Source organism: Balaenoptera borealis, assembly GCF_965194805.1.
Source record: "Balaenoptera borealis genome assembly, chromosome: 4".
In the NCBI taxonomy this organism is placed as follows: Eukaryota; Metazoa; Chordata; class Mammalia; order Artiodactyla; family Balaenopteridae; genus Balaenoptera; species Balaenoptera borealis.
In genome coordinates this window covers 135,067,691-135,085,767 of record NC_138861.1, presented here as the reverse complement: position 1 = coordinate 135,085,767, position 18,077 = coordinate 135,067,691, and the positions used below count along the sequence as shown (strand labels likewise).

General features: G+C 33.0%; 1 long non-coding RNA gene across 1 annotated transcript; it reads right to left on the bottom strand.

The window, feature by feature from the left end:
• Positions 1-403: 403 nt before the first annotated feature.
• LOC309628216 lies at positions 404-12,404 on the bottom strand. Its single transcript, XR_014244248.1, has 2 exons — positions 10,256-12,404; positions 404-9,942 (listed from the first exon to the last, which is right to left on the bottom strand). It is a non-coding gene; the product is annotated as an uncharacterized lncRNA (long non-coding RNA).
• Between the last annotated feature and the right edge of the window lie 5,673 nt (positions 12,405-18,077).

The window sequence follows — 18,077 nt, the reverse complement described above, 5'->3', positions numbered from 1 at the left end:
GCCTCTCTCACCTCCACAACTTTAAAAATGCTCCAAGGAGAATTACTCGCTTAGGAATAACTTTATCTCTTGATAACCTCGTGAATAATCTTTTTAGGGTGCTGAGTGCTGATGTTGTTGCAGTATGTTTTATATTGAAGATCTCTAAACTGTAAAATGTAGTGATGTTCAATTCATTCTTCCAAGTTGCTGTACAGTTGCTGCTGTTCACTCAGTGCTCTCCTATGAGAACCCTGTATAGTAGAGTATATTTCATATAGGTTTCCAAGAAATTCAGAATTTACTGTAAAGTTGAACTATAGCAATTATATGGAGCCCTTCATCTACATTTTTTGAAATGGATCTTATTTCAGGGCCAGTATTTTGGTTTTGGTGTAAAATTTTTGTTTCTTTCTATGTACCATCATTTTGTGTGTGTGTGTTCTTTAAGCTACCTCGATTCCTCTGTGAAACAAGGTTAGAAATAGTGAAGTACTGAGATAGAAAATATGGTATATGCAGCATGCAACAAATTCTTAGTGGCATAGGTTTTACCTAATGTTGAAGTATTTCACAGCAATTTTGGAATCTAGGAAAGAAGTATTGAGTAGCAATACTTGGAATTTAAGATTACACAACTGATTTAATAATTTATGTAATTTATAACAATTAAATTCAATGAAAAGTAGCTGATATAATGAATAGGGATTATTTTTCATGTTTGTTACATAAAATTTCATTATATTTATTTCATACTTCATTTGACTTTGTCTCAACAATAAAGTAATATGACATATAAATATTGAAAATCATGCTTCTTTGGAAAGATAGAAGACTAAGATGAAGAGAACGTACATAATATAGGAACATACCAAGAATGAATAACTTTCATTGTTAATTTTTGGTAAAATGTTTTTAAGTGGAGAAAATCAAGTAAGCAGGATATTTGACCAGTTGAATAACTGACATAGGAGCTTTCAAAACAAAATCTTTTTAAAAAGTAGCATAGTTTTACAACTGACAGATTGTGAAAAAGATTTTGATTTGATTTGATAGGATATGAACAATGTCTACAGAGATAGAAGATGCATTTCTATGACTAGATTTTCCTATGGAATTATGAAAGATGACCACTGTGAAAATTACAGGCAGTATATTTTGTCAGAACTAGCTGGTTGTCTTAGAAAGCTCAAGAACCTCTTTGTGTCAGCACAGTATGACTTGCATGGTAGGCACATGATATTAATATATTAATATAAGGAAGGTTAGAATATCATAATAAAATAGAGTTCATCCTGTGAATATACTGAATACTTGCTTTTATCATAGAGACAGAATTCTTTAGTTATATGATAAAATATCTGATGCATGACAACAACAAATAAGATATAACAGGATTTTAAGACTACATATAGAAATCTTATAATTGTATTTGCCTAAATATAATACATCTTGGAAGATCTCCAAAGAACTCTGATCATACTAGATTAAATCCTTTATTCTCTTTTTCCTCATCTTTATCACATTTTATTGCATTGTAGAACTTTGGTTTAACTTATTACAAGCAGTCACGCATAACACACACACACACACACACACACACAGAGCCAGGCTGAAATTTCCACAGTTCACCTAGAAAGGAGACTCTTTAGCTTATTGCTATCAACTTAACTTAAACAAATTACTTTATTCTTAATTTTATTATCAACAAAAACAAAAATAGAAGGACATCTGTTATTTCTATTTGATATCTTTCTAGGGTGTAAAAAGACAGTGTAGTACATTAGATAAGAGCATTGGTTCTGGGATCAGATTGCAAGGATTTGACCCAAGCCCCTCAGTTTGGCAGCCATGTGACCTTGGTACCACCAACAGGAATAATAAAGTATCTACCTCATTTGTTGTCACAAGGATTTGAATGAAATTAAAATGTTTAGAAAAATGTCTCATTCAAAGTGTGGCCTGAAGTTAAACATTGTTAGTTTAATGTCTCTTTGGCTTAGTTTTTGACATAACAATAGGCAAGAGACTTTCTTATCTGTTTTAAAGCAACAATATCCCCCAGAGTATTAATGTAAATGCACGAATAGCCATGCAAAATAATCATTATGTTTTTTTGATGACTCCAGTTGAATTAAAATCTTAGATTCCATTTTATATACTGCATGAGCAACTTTGCTCATTTTATTTTAGTGTTTTCTGGCAGATCGTGATTTAAGCATAATGATACTTGAGGAATTGCCAATGACCGGACTACACTGAAAGAATGGATAAAGGAAGTTGTCTAAACAGAGAGGGAAAAATAAAAGAAGGAATGTAGGAATATCAGAAAAGAAGTAAAAACATAGTAAGCAAAAATGGGAAGTAAATAAAATACTGTTTCCTTCTCTCCTTGAGTTTTCAAAATTATATTTCATGGTTGGAGCAGAAAATATATAACAATGTTTTAGTGATTCTAATTTATATAGAGAAACTATTTAAGAAAATTATGTTATAATAAGAAAAATAAAAGAACATATAGGAAGATGAAATTTTTACATTTCGTTGGAACTGATAATACTGTTAGACTGTGTTATATATATATGCAAACTACTAGAGCAACCATGAAAGCTGTACAAAGAGATACACTCAAAAACACTACAAATAAATCAGAATAAGATTCTAAAAAATGTTCAAATACCAACATGAAGGCAGAGAAATTAAAATCAGAGGGAACAAACCAAAAATAGCAACCTAAAGTCCTAACATATTAAAAGTTACATTAAGTATAAATAGCCTAAAGACAATAATAAAGAGACAGATTGACAGAGTGGATTAAAAAATCATGAATCAACTATATGCTGTCTACAAGAAATTTACTTCAAATATAACTATACAATCTGGTAGAAAGTAAAAGGATAAAAAACACTTGTCATGCAGATAATAGTTTTTAAAAAGTAGGAGTGGTTATATTAATGTTAGATGAAGTAGATATTAGAGCAAAAAAATAAGCAGAGACATTACATAATAATAAAATATCCAATATAAGAAGACATAGCAATCATAAGTGTGAATGCACTAAACAACAGAACAGCAAAATATGTGAAAAAATTTGACAGAACAAAAAGGAGATATGGGGGAATCCACAATTATAATTGGACTTCAAAGCCCTTTTTCAACAATTGATAGAACTATATGAAATCAGCAAGGATATAGAAGAACTCAACAGTACCATCACCCAACAGGCTCTACTTGGCATACTCTCAAATAGCAGAATACACATTCTTTTTAAGTACTTTTTAAGTATGGAACTTATACCATAAAACAAACCTCAACAAGTTTAAAAGAATGGAAAACATATAGAATATATTCTCCAACAGAAAATGTAATCAAACTAGAAAGCAGTAATATTAACAGAAAAATTTCTAAATACTTGGTCCGTAAGCACATGCTTCTAAATAATCCATGTGCCAAAGACAAAGTCTCAAGGGAAATAAAAGTATATTAAAATGAACAACAATTAAAACACAGTGTATCAACATTGTGGAACACAGATAAAGCAGTGCCTAGAACAAAATTTTCAACACTAAATACATACACTAGAGAACTGAAAAAGTCTCAAATAAAAAAAGTAAGTTCCTCTTTCTAGAGCCTAGAAAAACAATAGCAAAATAAATCAAAAAGAAGCAGAAGAAAGAAATAATAAAGACAAGAGCAAAAATCGATCAAATTGAAAACAGGAAAAAAAATACTTTGGTGAAAATCACTGAACCTAAGGGCTGGTTCTGTGAAAAGATCAATAAATTTGACAAACTTCTAGCAATACTAACAAAAAAGAAAAAGAGAAGACACAAACTACTAGTATCCAAGGGCATCACTACAAACTTTGATGGTATTGGATGTTAATAAGGGAAGATTCTAACAATTCTACATACAAAAAGTTAAAAACCTGGATGAAATTGACCAATTCCTCAAAAAGTACTAACTACCACAATTCACCTGTGTGAAACAGAATTTGAAAAGTCCTATACTGATAGGAAATTGAATCAGTACTATTAACAACAGGAAAAAACTCTGCAAAGATATATCTCAAAGCCCAGATGGTTTCACTGGATGATTCTACCAAACTTCTAAAGAATTAACACCAATTCTACATAATCTCTTTTAGAAAAGAGAAAAGGATGGTACGTTTTCCAGTTTATCTTATGCATTTTATGTTACCCTATACAAAACCGAGAAAAAGTCAGACACACACAAAAATTAAAACTAAAGACAACATATCATCAATATATATGCAAAACTACATAACAAAATATTACCAAACAGAATTCAGCAATATTTAAAAAGACAGTGATCAAGTGGGTTTGATTTCAGGTATGCAAGATTGGTTCAACAAACAAAAATCAATGTAATTTATCAACAGGCTAACAAAGAAAAAATCACATCACCATATCAATCAATGCCAGAAATAATTAACACCCTCATGACAAAAACTCTATCCTAGAAAAAGAAAGAATAGAAACTTTCTTAACTTAGTAAAGACCATCCATAGAAAACCAACAGCTAGCATTATATTTAATGGTTAAAAAAGGATGCTTTTACTTTGAGATGAAACCAGACAAGTTCACCCACTCTCACCACTCAACATCAACATAGAGCTGGAAGTTCTAGGCTAAAGAAGAAAGGGAAATAAAAGGCATACAGTTTGTAAAGGAAGAAATGAAACTGTCCCCATTTGCAGAAAACACGATTGTTTTCATAGATAATCCCAACACATTTTCAAAAAAAGAAAAACTTCTAGACCAAATAAGTGAATTTAGCAATGTTTCAGGATATAATATAAACCTACAAAAATAAAATGTCTTTCTGTATATTAACAATGAACACATGGACATGAAAAATTTGAAAAAAATACCATTAACAATCAGTCAAAAAAGACCCAGCTGCAAATCAAACAAAATTTATATAGAATCTGTATGCTGAAAACAACAAAACGTTGAGGAAAGAAATTAAATAGCAAAACAAATGCAGAGACAAACTGTGTAATGGATTGGAAGATTCAACAGAGTAAAGATATCATTTCTCCTCAAATTGACATATATTTAACAATTCCTATCAACCTTCCAGTAAGATTTTTTGTCGATAGAGACAAGAGCATTCTAAAATTTGTATGGAAATGAAAAGGAATTAGGATGACTAAAGAATTTTGAAAAAAGACAAAAACAGGAGGAACCAGTCTACCTAATTATTATATACTCAAGCTTTATTAAATAGTTACAATAATCAAGACTGTGTGGTATTGGCAGAGCGACATATGTACAGATCGATGGAACAGAACGGAGACCCAAAAAATTTATACTAATATTCCTACCTGATTTTTGAAAAATGTGTAAAAACAATTTGATGGAGGAAATATTGTTTCTTAAGCAAATGGCATCGATTAAATGGCAAAAAATTAAACTAAATTAAAAACTTGGACTTATGACTCACACCTTATACAAGAATTAACTTTAAATTGACCACAGTCTCAAATGTAAAACAAAAAAACCCATAATTTTTAAAGGAGAAAGACATTATTCTTTGCGATTTTGGGCTAGGCAGAGTTCTTTGACTTCACACCATAAGCATGATTTATAAAAGGAAAAATTGATACATTGGACTTCATCAAAATTAAACATTTTTGATCTATGAAAGACTCTAAGAGGTTGAAAAAATGAGCTTCAGACTGGAAGAAAATATTTGCAAATCACGTATCTGACAAAGGACTACTATCTAGAATATGCAAACAACTAACAAAATTCCAATGCATTAAAGCAAACTAGCAATCTGATTAGAAAATGGACAAAATCTTGAGGGAAGCTTTCACTGAAGAGGATATGCATATGGGAAATAAGCATGTGAAAAGATGTTCAACGCATTAGCTATTAGAGAAATGCAAATGAAAACCGCAATGAGATATCACTACACACCTAAAGAATAGCTTAGTTTGAAAATAGTGCCAACTACAAATTCTGGTGAGGATGCAGACAAAATATACTACTCATATATTGCTGGTGGGAATGTAAAATATTAAATCACTCTGGAAGAATCCTTGACAGTTTCTTTATAAAACTTAAACATACGGACTTCCCTGGTATTCCGGTGATTAAGACTCCGCACTTCCAATGCAGGGGTCACGGGTTTGATCCCTGGTTGGGAAACTAGATCCCACATGCCTCCAGGTGCGGCCAAAAAAAAACAAAAACACCTAAACATGCAACCATCATATGACCAATATTTGCACTCCTAGGCGTTTATCCCTAAGAAATTAAAATTTATATTCACACAAAAACCTGTACATGAGTATTTATAGCAGCTTAAATAATAGCCCAAAACTGGAAATAGCCCAACTGTCCATTAACAAATGAAGTTTTATGTTTACAAAATAAAATTTAATTTTAAATCTTGAAAAATTAATAGACAAAATTAGCCAAGATAATTTTGTAAGAGAATATTGAGGGGATATTTGCACTACCAAATATTAAAATATATAACTATAATAGGCAAAGAATGTATTACCATCACAAATATTTAAAGGTATACTGATAAAACAGAAAAAAAAAATTACCCAGAAAATAAACTATCTTGAGTGAATTATATATGTATCATATTGCATATCATAATATGACACATATATTTATATATAAGGACTTAATACTCACAAATAAATTAAAAGAGCCAAGATTATCCAACCACACTGATATTTATAGTAAGGAAATTAAAATGTCAATGAATACTTTCCTTATAATTTGGCAGAAATTTAAAATACAATTATGATTGGTGACAATGAGGATATAAATTAATAATACTCCATCTATTTCTATTAGAAATTTAATTTAATTTTATTCAAAAATTGGTAACAAGTACCAATTTGTTCATAATTACATTTCTAGTAACCTAAAGAAATAATTGAAAAAGTGGTCAAATTATTTTTCAAATTATGACAATTATGCAGTAGTCTATCTGATAAAATATTATAATATTGAATAACTGTAAAAGAAAGAAATAGTTAAATAATATTTTTAAACATATTTACAATGATAGTGAAATATATACTATATAATATTAAGTCATCTTATATGAAAAGTTACAAATATTTGTTCCACACATATTTTTTGCCTTTTTATTTAAGTATAATACACCTACAGAAAAGCATATTGTATAAACTTATATTGTATCATATTATATTATGTCATATATATATTTACATAGATAAAAACTAGGAGATATTTTATAAACATTAATAGGGTTTATCTCTGGAAATGGCATATGAATTTTCCCCCAAATATAGTGCTAAGGAATTCTAATCTAATTAAAGAAACCAGAAATGAAGAAGCATTCCTGATCATCATCAGATGTAGGGGTTGAATTAGGTAAAGCAACCTATTGATCAAAAGGAATGGACTGCTTGAGATGCTTTTGACCTGGACAATTCCTTCAATAATCTGGTCTAGCAGGCTCAATTTCTCCACATTCCCTCTGGTCCAGTCCCATTAAATCATTCTAACGAGGTTAAATAACAGACATCCCAACTCAGATGCCAAAAAGCATTTGATGATGGGTTATATCTGCCAAGCAATCATTACTATTCATCAGTAAAATTAGATGTCCATATGAATGTGCATATAGAAGGAAATTTCAGCATGTATTGTAACTGTGTGTGGCAGTCTGTTGCCATGTAACGCTCACTTCTCTGATATTTACTGTCAGACTTCATTCACAGATATTTCACAGGCAGATGGTTTCTTTCACTGGCTCAGGAGCCACTTCAAAGTGTTTTGGTTCCTGACCAAGTCATATATCATACTTCCTTTAGGAAGATTTTCTTCCCAGCTGCCGACTTTAAAATAAAATCAAGAATAATCAGAAGGTTACACAACCCTTTCAGCTTAACTATCTTCAAAGAGCAGACAGCAAAATCTTCTTTACCATAGCAACATATTGGAAATTAAATAATATTTAACACTTCTTTAAAGGCAAATTAGCATCATGGGAGAGGCTCTTATTAAGCAACTGACAGAAAGTGTAACAAGAAAATCCACAGAGATTTGTGTTTGTCATTTCCATTACTTTCAAACTAAAACTGAAGGCATTGAATATACTGTTTTTTCTCTTAATTTGCAGTCAGCCAACCCATTCAGCCCTAAATTCTTTCAGCATTAGAACATTTTCCCCTGCTTGATCAGAATCTGGAAGTTGTACGAAACGTTAACTTTTTATAATATGAGTTTAAAATTGGGAAGAGTTTTTCTAGGCAGAGTTGTTTTCACTATTACTTAAATAGTTTTTAAGTTTATAGGAAATTATGATTTGAAACAAGACTCAAATATAAGATAAATATTAATGGAAATTATTATAACAAACGTAAAGCAATAATTTTGAATTTTCAATTCTTGCAACACCTTCTATGGTGCTCCTTTGGTGGTCTTGGTTCATTCAGTTTTGATTGTAATTATTGCACATAGTTTAGGGACAAACTCTCCCATCTGGATTTGGGGAGGCTGTCTTTAAAAGTGCCTCTTTTGTGCAGGTGATAGGCAATTCTGATAAATTTCAGATATCAGATACTTCAGAGAGGCAATTTTTATCATTGGTGAATATAATAGAAACTCAAATATTAATTTCAATAATTAAACGGGCAGACCTAAAAGGAGCAAAAAATCAAATTGTGATTCCTTAGAACAATATTACATTCTATTTAAGTTTTGTCATACTAAAAACTAAGTAAAATAATGACAGTTTGTACCCCTTGCCTTCCATTACTTGTCTTTTTAGGTGTAATCACAGTTATTTGCAATAAAAAAATAAAGGTTATCAAATACTATGAATATCACAATATTGATAAAAATAATAAAAATAATTGTATTAGCTGTCAGGAGTCTATGATACTTTTTTAAACAATCAGGTTTCACCTCTTTGATTGCCTCTTCATATGACAATAATCTTATAATACAAATTTCAGTAATGAGAATAGAAAAATAATTAAGAATTTCTTTTAAAATTATTATCATTGGCATTTTGAAAAGTTCCATTCTTCACAATTTGTTATTCATAATGTCAAGAAAGTTTTTATAATCCATACCAAATTTGGTAAAGCTTTTATTAGTTTCTTTTAAATTTAAGTTGTTAAATTTCATGACATATGTATTACAACCTATAGTCCTGTCTTTTATATCTGGGTGATGGGCGGATTGGCATGGTAAAGGGGAAATACATTCTTTGCAGTCATTACTGCTGGACGATGGCTTGCAAGAATATAAGTATACACTGAAATAACTGTGAACCACAAAAATATATCCCACTAAGCCAAAACTAAATGTATTTCCAACTCAACTTCCTTTTACCAGATCCCTCAAAATGACTGTGGCCACTGAAATGCTACCTTAGATGAAAGGATGTGTGTCGGAGGGAGGTCTGAGTGGAAAAAGACAGTGGTCTTTACAATTGTGGTTAAAATATCTTACTTTTGCACATTTCACAAAAACATATGACCATGAAAACACATTTCTAGAATCCCCTCTTGGGGCTTTGAATTGGGCTCATGTACGCAAGAGGTCCTTCAGCTTGAGCTTCATTAGCTTCATGGCAAGTATCCTTATGAGTATTCTTATTATATTTTCACATACATTCCCACACTTTCCTGTCATTTTCTTTGTCTTCGCATACTTCTCAGACCCCAATCCTTGATTTGCTTGTCTACTTCTCCACAGTCCTGGGGGCCGGGAGGGTGTACAGCCTCATCCTGTATTTCAGTGTCTACCAAAGTACCTAGCAAAGAGATGCTAATTAAAACATAAAAAAAGATTTATAATTTATGTAATTAAATATAATTATATAAATATATATTTTAATTAAAAATCTGTACACAAAATAACCAAAATAAGTTGGAAGCACAGTTAAGAACTTATCAGGGAAGAGCATGTAAGAGATAATAATGGGGCTTCCCTGGTGGTGCAGTGGTTGAGAGTTTGCCTGCTAATGCAGGGGACACGGGTTCGAGCCCTGGTCTGGGAGGATCCCACATGCCGCGGAGCAACTGGGCCCGTGAGCCACAACTGCTGAGCCTGCGCGTCTGGAGCTCCACAACAAGAGAGGCCGCGATAGTGAGAGGCCCGCGCACCGCGATGAAGAGTGGCCCCCGCTTGCCGCAACTAGAGAAAGCCCTCGCACAGAAACAAAGACCCAACACAGCCATAAATAAATAAATAAATAAATTTATAAAAATAAAAATAAAAAAAGAGATAATAATGTCTTGGACAAGTTTGGTATAGCAGTAAAGCTGGAGACAGAGGATGCTTCAAGGTCTATCTTGTTGAATTAGAGTTGGCAGAACTTGTTGATGGATTGGAATTCGTGAAGAGAGGTAGAACATCAAGTATTTAGTTTAACCAGTTGTAGAGAGTGGAGCTAAAAAGACAATGACTGAAAAAACATTATGTTCCAGGTGGAAAGCCAAGACTTTACGTTCTGACATACTAAATTTTATGTGCCTGTGAGATGGTTAAGATTAGATGTCACGTAGGCATTTCAGAGTAGTTTATAGCAGAAAAAACCAAAGAGCCTCATGATATCAGAGGGTAGAAGCAATGGCTTTGCCAAGCAGCCCTTCTATAATCTAATGTAGTCACAGGAGTCAGAGATAAGGGGGAGCAAGGGCTCAGTATTGGAGAGTGAAAAGTAGATGAAGCAGTGATAGAATGGAGAGGGGTCTATTGTGGGAGGGAACTACACAGCTTGGCAGTGGTTGTCTGAGTTAGTGGAAAGCATGGATGTGCTTGATGACAAATTATAATGTGAGTGAACTGCTAATGCCAAAGACCCGCTAAGCACAGTACCGTAGTCTGACAAAATCATATTTTTTGACTTTCTTCAATGAAGCAGGGCACCCCAGGGGAACCACAGAATGCCACTGAACAAAAGGAAGGAGGGAAGCATCTTTTGAAAGATTTGGGTTCCCTCCAAGGGATTCTGAGGAGGAAACTAAGGGCAGCATATATCAGTTGTGTTTCTGTGGTCAGATTAGGAAATGGGATATTAAGTAGGGATTGGTTGCTGCCATGAAGTGAGAATAGTTTAGCACTTGGATATCCCTGGTGTTAGTTATGTGGGTATAGCAAAGTGGGTCTGGGAACATCATTGTACAAAAAAAAAAAAAAAAAAAGCCATAGTTACTTAGAGGCTGTTGTTCTGTCATTTTATAGCTGCTGGGTGACCTTGGGGAAAACAATGTTTCCTATTAAATTTGCAGCTAGTATTGTAAGTGTCTGCTCTTACAGTGTTAATAGTGAGGTTACTTGTTTCATTTTCAGTGTCAGCTGATTTTCAGTTTTTCAGTCCCAGCTATGTTTTAACTCTTTAAGAAGCAGGTGGAGTGGCTATGTTAACAGATATGGCTGCTTTAGGGATGAAACCAGCAAAGCTGGTCCAGTGGCAAACTTTGGAAGGTTTAGTGGAGAGGGTAACCTGCAGGCAGGTGTCTGAAATGTGTCTTTATTTCTTTAACAGGGGCATTTATGATCACAATGCTATTCACTCCTCTATATTTTATATCCTTTGAACTAAAAATTCTGCTTTTAGCAATATATCCCAAGAATCATACACAGATGTACGCAGGGTTTTATACAAAGATGTTCATCACCACATTGTTTATGTTACCCAGATGTTAGTTAGGTTCACACTGTATTTTGAGGATCAAAAGATTAACTCAATCTCCCTCTTCTGGGGGCCTATACATTTTAAAATAATTGGTTTGCTTCAAACAATTTTTTGTTTTCCAAATTTTTTTACTAAATTTCCATGTGGATCTGAGTTTTTCCTCCAATGGAGTTTCAATTTCAAGTGTATATAATGTCCCAAGTCATGCCACAATTAACCAAATCTCATTTTTGTTTGATTTCTATCTCTCCTAAAATATATTTATGTGTGAATAGTAGGCTTCCTCGGGGTTTTGAGATGCTGAGTTCATTTACCTCATTCAAATTATTTAAAGCAAACTTTGCTATTCTTGACTTTTTGTCTCAATATCAACAGTATCGTCAGGCCCCTTTTATGAAGGCCCCTCTTAAATCCTCTTATTTGCCTCTACACTAGAGTTAATAATCTAGAATGAATGCACTATCAAAGAGTTTGCAGATGAAAGGCTAAGGGAAAGTTGAACAATTATGGGTAAAATAAATTTATCTCTGTTTTCACTAACTTCAGAACTATTAGCAGTACCTGTGAGTTTGTCCCAATAGAAATTTCTTTAACTCTTTTTCTAAATGAAATTTGTTGCAAATTTGTTAAATTAAAATTTTGTTAAAATATTTGTAAAAACCCTGAAATATTGTTTACCCTGTAACTCCTTTGGAATTATGGTTTTAATTATACCCAGAGCTATATCTGTTTATTTAAAGCATCATTTAAAAGTTCCTAAAAAAAAAAAAAAAAAAAAAGTTCCTTTATTTGAACATAATTGGTTTTTCTTGCATTTTATTTTATTTATGTAAAAGCAATATTGTAAGCAGAGGTCCATGTATGATAACTGTGTGATTCTTTGGTTGAGGCATTGGGCAGACCCTATACCTATATGTAGAATTTGGGGTTTCCTCAACAGAGTTGACTTTTTCAGTGTCAGTCATTATGGGAAGAAATTGATCATGGGAAAGAAAATATGGATTCTAGAGATAGGATAATAATGTTCTCTCACTGGGTTCTGTGAATAACTGAGTCTATATTCTGAGAAATGTAGAGACCAGAAAACTCTTGGTAAAGAGAAGTAATCTGGTCCCTCCTTGTGGAGACAGGCAGTGGACCAGGTTGAGGCAGCTGCTTCAGGAATCTTAAGTCATAGCTCAGTCAGCAGTTTCTTAGAGGAGTCTTGTCTGTCAGTCTCCATAAATGATGTGCTGTGTTGTACTTCTCTCCAGAAATCTGCATTTCCTGAATGACTTAGAGGCCACTGGAAGCCACCAGTTCTTCTCTCTCTTAAAGTTAGATAATTAAGAGAAAGTTAAAGAAATTTTGTGGTTGTTATGAAATAACATGCAGTTCAAATATAAGAAAAATCTAATATTAAGAAAATAATCTAGAAATATCAGATATTAACTATTAAAAGTGTAATATGAACTATGAAATAAGTATAAATAAATATACAGTGTATTCCAGCAGAAGCAGAGCTTTTCTCCTGAAAGAGACTAGACAAATTATCTACCCCTATCCCTCAAGATATATTAAAATTTGTAAAATATTTTTAAATTTATTTACTTACTGTTAACGTTGGAGAAATTATTTAACCTCTCTAATCTGCAGTTTATCCATATGTAAAATTTAGATTATGTGACGGTTAATTTCATGTGTCAACATGACTGGGCTAAGGGATGCCCAGATAACTGGTAGACATTGTTTCTGGATGTGTCTGTGAGGGTATCTTCAGGAGAGATTAGCCTTTGAAGTAGTAGACTGAGTAAAGCTCTCCCTCACCAAGGCAAGTGGGCATAATCCAATCTACTGAGAGCCTGAATAGAACAAAAAGGTGGAAGAAGGGCTAATTCATTCTCTCTGCTTGAGCTGAGGCATCCATTGTCTCCTGTCCTTGAACTCTGGCCCTCCTGTTTCTTGGGGTTTCCAACTCAGACAGGGACTTACAACATCTACCCCCCACCCCTTTCTCATGCCTTTGAACTGTGTAAGTCAGTTGAGTTACGCAACTAGCTGTCCTGGTTCTGCAGCTTGCAGAAGGCAAATTGTGGGACTTCTTGGTCTTGTGTGTGTGTGTGTGTGTGTGTGTATGTGTGAGTATATGTATGTTCTGTTTCTCTGGAGAACCCTGACTTACACAGATAACAACAAGACTTAACTCACAGAGTTCCCGCGATGCTAGATGAGTTAACATAGGTAAAGAACACAGAACAGTGCCTGGCACATAGTGGTAAGCACTCAACATTTTAGTTGCTCTTATAATTGTTGTTGTTTTTGTTATCATTGTTATTGTTGAGCCTTTTGAAATCCTGTAGTGCATATATAAGACTCTCATATTTTGGCTTTCTTTTCCTGGTGCATTTGTACATCTTATGAGGTACAAAAAACATGAGATTCCTGGCACCCACACTTAAATGCAATTATACAACCCACACTAGATTTAGCTACATAATGAAATCCAAAGTATACCAAAAAAATACCCTGTTTCTTATTAAGCGCTGTTGAATTCCTGATATATAATACAATACGTAGGATAGATGCATTTCTGAAACATTTCAGCTTCTTCCCCGTCTATTGCCTGCAGTAATAAGGTCTTGAATATATGCTCAAATTCTAGTTTTCCTTATGGGTATCCTGAATAACTTAATTGAAGTACCTTATTCTGGGTGAAAGCTAGTTGTTGATGTGAACTTAAAGTGTGTAAGACTCTCACTGATAATTCAAACTTTGTAAGGAAGAGTTTAGCTCTTTCACCAATCAAGGCAGAAAACTCTATTAAGGACTCAGCTAGCTTGTCACAGTGTGGCTCTAATTAGGGACTTTGGACTTGGGAAGCAAAAGCAAACCTGAAGGCCCAATATACCAGGACTTTTAAAACCCTTTTTTGTCACTCAGAAGAGAATGGGAATTTCATGTGTTTTCTTCACTGTAAGATCAAATTCCATAATGCCCTTAAGTTTGTTATTAATAACAATCAATTCCATTTATTGAATGTCTACTATATGCTGGGTATAGAGTGAAGTGCTTTACATAGATTTAATGTAAATCTTTTAAAAACTCAAAAACCAAAGAGCTTAAACTTTATGCCACTTTTATTATACCATACAGCTAGCTAATACATATCAGTGTTGGACTCAGAATGAGATTAGATTTTTTTGACTACAAAATTATATACTTGACCCATTTGAATATACATGTCTGTATATAAAAATGCCAAAGAGTAGTTATGGTATAGTAAGCACTAAGCTATATGGTACAAATACAGAAATGAATAAGAAGCCATCTGACAGCTACAATCCATAGGCCTATCCAGAAAAGTCTACAGATTCAGCAAGTATAGCTTCCCAGGCCACCATACCAGAAAAATGTGATATCACTTGGGTTCTTTGAGGAAAGGATTTAGATATTCATAGGAGGATAGTTAAATGATAGCAAACATCTAACAAATTTGTTGAATAGAAATTGATTAATAGATAAGAGCCCTTTAGGTACATGTTGAAGAGCTATTTAGGGACTTACAATACTTGCTTTTTAGTATTGTCACTGCTTATTTCATAATGTAATTTCTGGTTGACATCATTGCTTTCAATGCCAATACTCTTCCCTTATATGTCCTTCTTTTATTCTTTCTCTATTTTTTTTTTTCTATTTCCTCTAAAGGATTGGAACTCAGTTCTTTGCATCTACTGCCATGTCCTGAAATTATAATTCTTACTTCTTTCAACCTGTCACTTCCAATAACCACAGGGGGAAAATAAGTACTCTGCAAGCCAGTTGGCTCCATTTAGTATCATTGGGAAAACGTACATCTGCTTTTTGGATTAAATCATGCTTATGAAACCATGCCTATTTAGTTGACAGGAAGAAAAAAGTACAATTTACATATTTTAGTTATTCTTGTTTTAGTAGACTTCAGAGCTTTAATTCACCCTAGGTTTACCCTTGGAAAAAATACTGAGAATTTTTATTTGTTGGTTGTCTGCCAGCTGTTTTCTCTTAGACTGGCAGCATGATGTTTGTCAGAGTTACGATCACTTAAGCCAATCCTTATTAGAGACTAAATACTGTTTACCCCACACACTTGTTCTTCTGACATAAAATTAGTTTTAATAAACACTCATCAAAATCGTAAGTTAATTCAGAAGGTATTTTTCAATGTTATAACCAAATGAAGTTTGTTGTAGGAATGGAATAATTACACAAAACATAAAGTATTTTTTAATCACTGGTTCTGTGCTTTGTTCAGTAATGGTACTGTGACAACGTATGAAGAAATTTACCACATGGCCTATGGCCTTGAGAAGCTTCCAGTTTCACAGTGGAAGGGAAAGGGGGTGGCAAAGCATATGAAATTTTTGTATAATAGCTATGAAATAAGATCAGCAGGTCTATGATTCAAAAGATATGCGGATTATAATTGCAAAATGAGTTGAGAAGGGGGAGAAAATATTGTGTGTCATCGAAATGTTCAGATAAAGTCTTCATGGAGGGTTGCAAAATGGGTAGACACTTTGTAGGTGCAAAGGAACCCCATCCTCTTATAAAATGGTATAAAGTATTTTTAATTAGAGAATAATCCACTGCTATGAAGATATAAACTATATGACAGTGAGAAGAGGATTTTATTACTTCTAATTTCTTGAATAATGAAGATTTAATTTTTAGCAGTGTTTAAAATTTTATAAGAAAAAATATTTCTTTGAATAGAAAAGATGAACAAATAGCTGCCTCAATACAGAACCCCAGTAAAAGCTTGTGTTCACATGATTAATATTTAAAGTCACATCTTAAAAAAGCTTATATAGATTTCATCCAGAGTGCTATACATCTCAAGGTTCAGAACATATAAATCCTAATGTTCTCTACATTTTCATTTTGTTTAAATTGTGATTGAAAATAAATTTGGGGAAAAGAATAGGACTATATGCTAAAAGTCTTTCTAAGCCAGTATTGCTCTTACATAGATCAAAGAAGATATTTCAAAGGTCCAGCAAACCATTGGTGCTAAAATTCAGCACTTAGAAGTATTTGGAGATGTCTTCCACGACTTTTTTTTTTTTTTTCTTTAATTAATTAATTTATTTATTTATGGCCGTGTTGTGTCTTCGTTTCTGTGCGAGGGCTTTCTCTAGTTGCGGCAAGCGGGGGCCACTCTTCATCGCGGTGCGCGGGCCTCTCACTGTCGCAGCCTCTCTTGTTGTGGAGCACAGGCTCCAGACGCTCAGGCTCAGTAATTGTGGCTCGCGGGCCCAGTTGCTCCGCGGCATGTGGGATCTTCCCAGATCAGGGCTCGAACCCGTGTCCCCTGCATTGGCAGGCAGATTCCCAACCACTGCGCCACCAGGGAAGCCCTTCCACGACTTTTTAAAGTGTCAGTTTCATTTGACTTTTTCATTTTATCAAAATAGACAACAAACCCAGGAGGATAAAAATGAAGGTAAACATAAATATTAAGCAAAATAAATGTAAAAAGTCAATTGTTTAGTTTTGAGTTAATGTTCCTAAGGTCATTAAGGGATTTATAATGGTATAATATAAAACTCAAGTACCTGGTAGACTAGAAGGTAAGTAGAAGAAATTTCGAACTTTGTATTAAGGGAGCTTAGTTTTTGGTTTTGTTTCATGTTGTTGTTGTTTGTTTTAAGGGAAAAAAAATATTGATTTTTAAAAAGTCAAATTTTCTGATTTAATCAAGTTAATTTTATTAGATAGTTGCTTTGTCATTATATAGTCACAGCTTCAGCACGAAAAAAACTAATTTCCTTACTAAAACTAAAAAATTTAAGGTGGAACTCTGCCATTAGAGCATTTTCTGGCTCTAAGATTACTGAAGATAATATTCTCATTTTTTCCCTTAGCACCTGATAGAAGCATCCTAAATGGGATGAATTTTATGAAATTACTTTGATAAACATAGACATGAAATAGAAGTGATTTATCTTGAAACAAGTGCCAACAAATAGCAAGTTAAAGGTTTCATCAAAAGATGACTCTTGAAAGTATAATTTTTTTCCATCTGTAAATGCTATGATGCAGTTTTTTAAAAACCTCGTATTTCTAGGTTATTAATAAAATCATTATTTCTTTACAGACATTTACAGAGGGAAAATTCTCTGCATCAGTAACTTTTAAGTTTGCTCTGGAAATTAAGACAACTATATTTGTTTTAAAAAAAAAAAGCTAATCTGTTAAAGAAATTTCTTTAACAAATTTAGAAGGAAAAATTGTTCTTGAAAAAAAACTTATTTTTTTTTAATGTGGCACTATTTAAGGCATATTGAAATCTGTGTTTTTATATGTGTAGAATATTATTTGTACTAGTGCTTTTAGCAATAGAGCATTATCTAAATGATCCTTTAAAATGATTTTATGTTTCACATTAAAAGAGCAAAATGCTCATA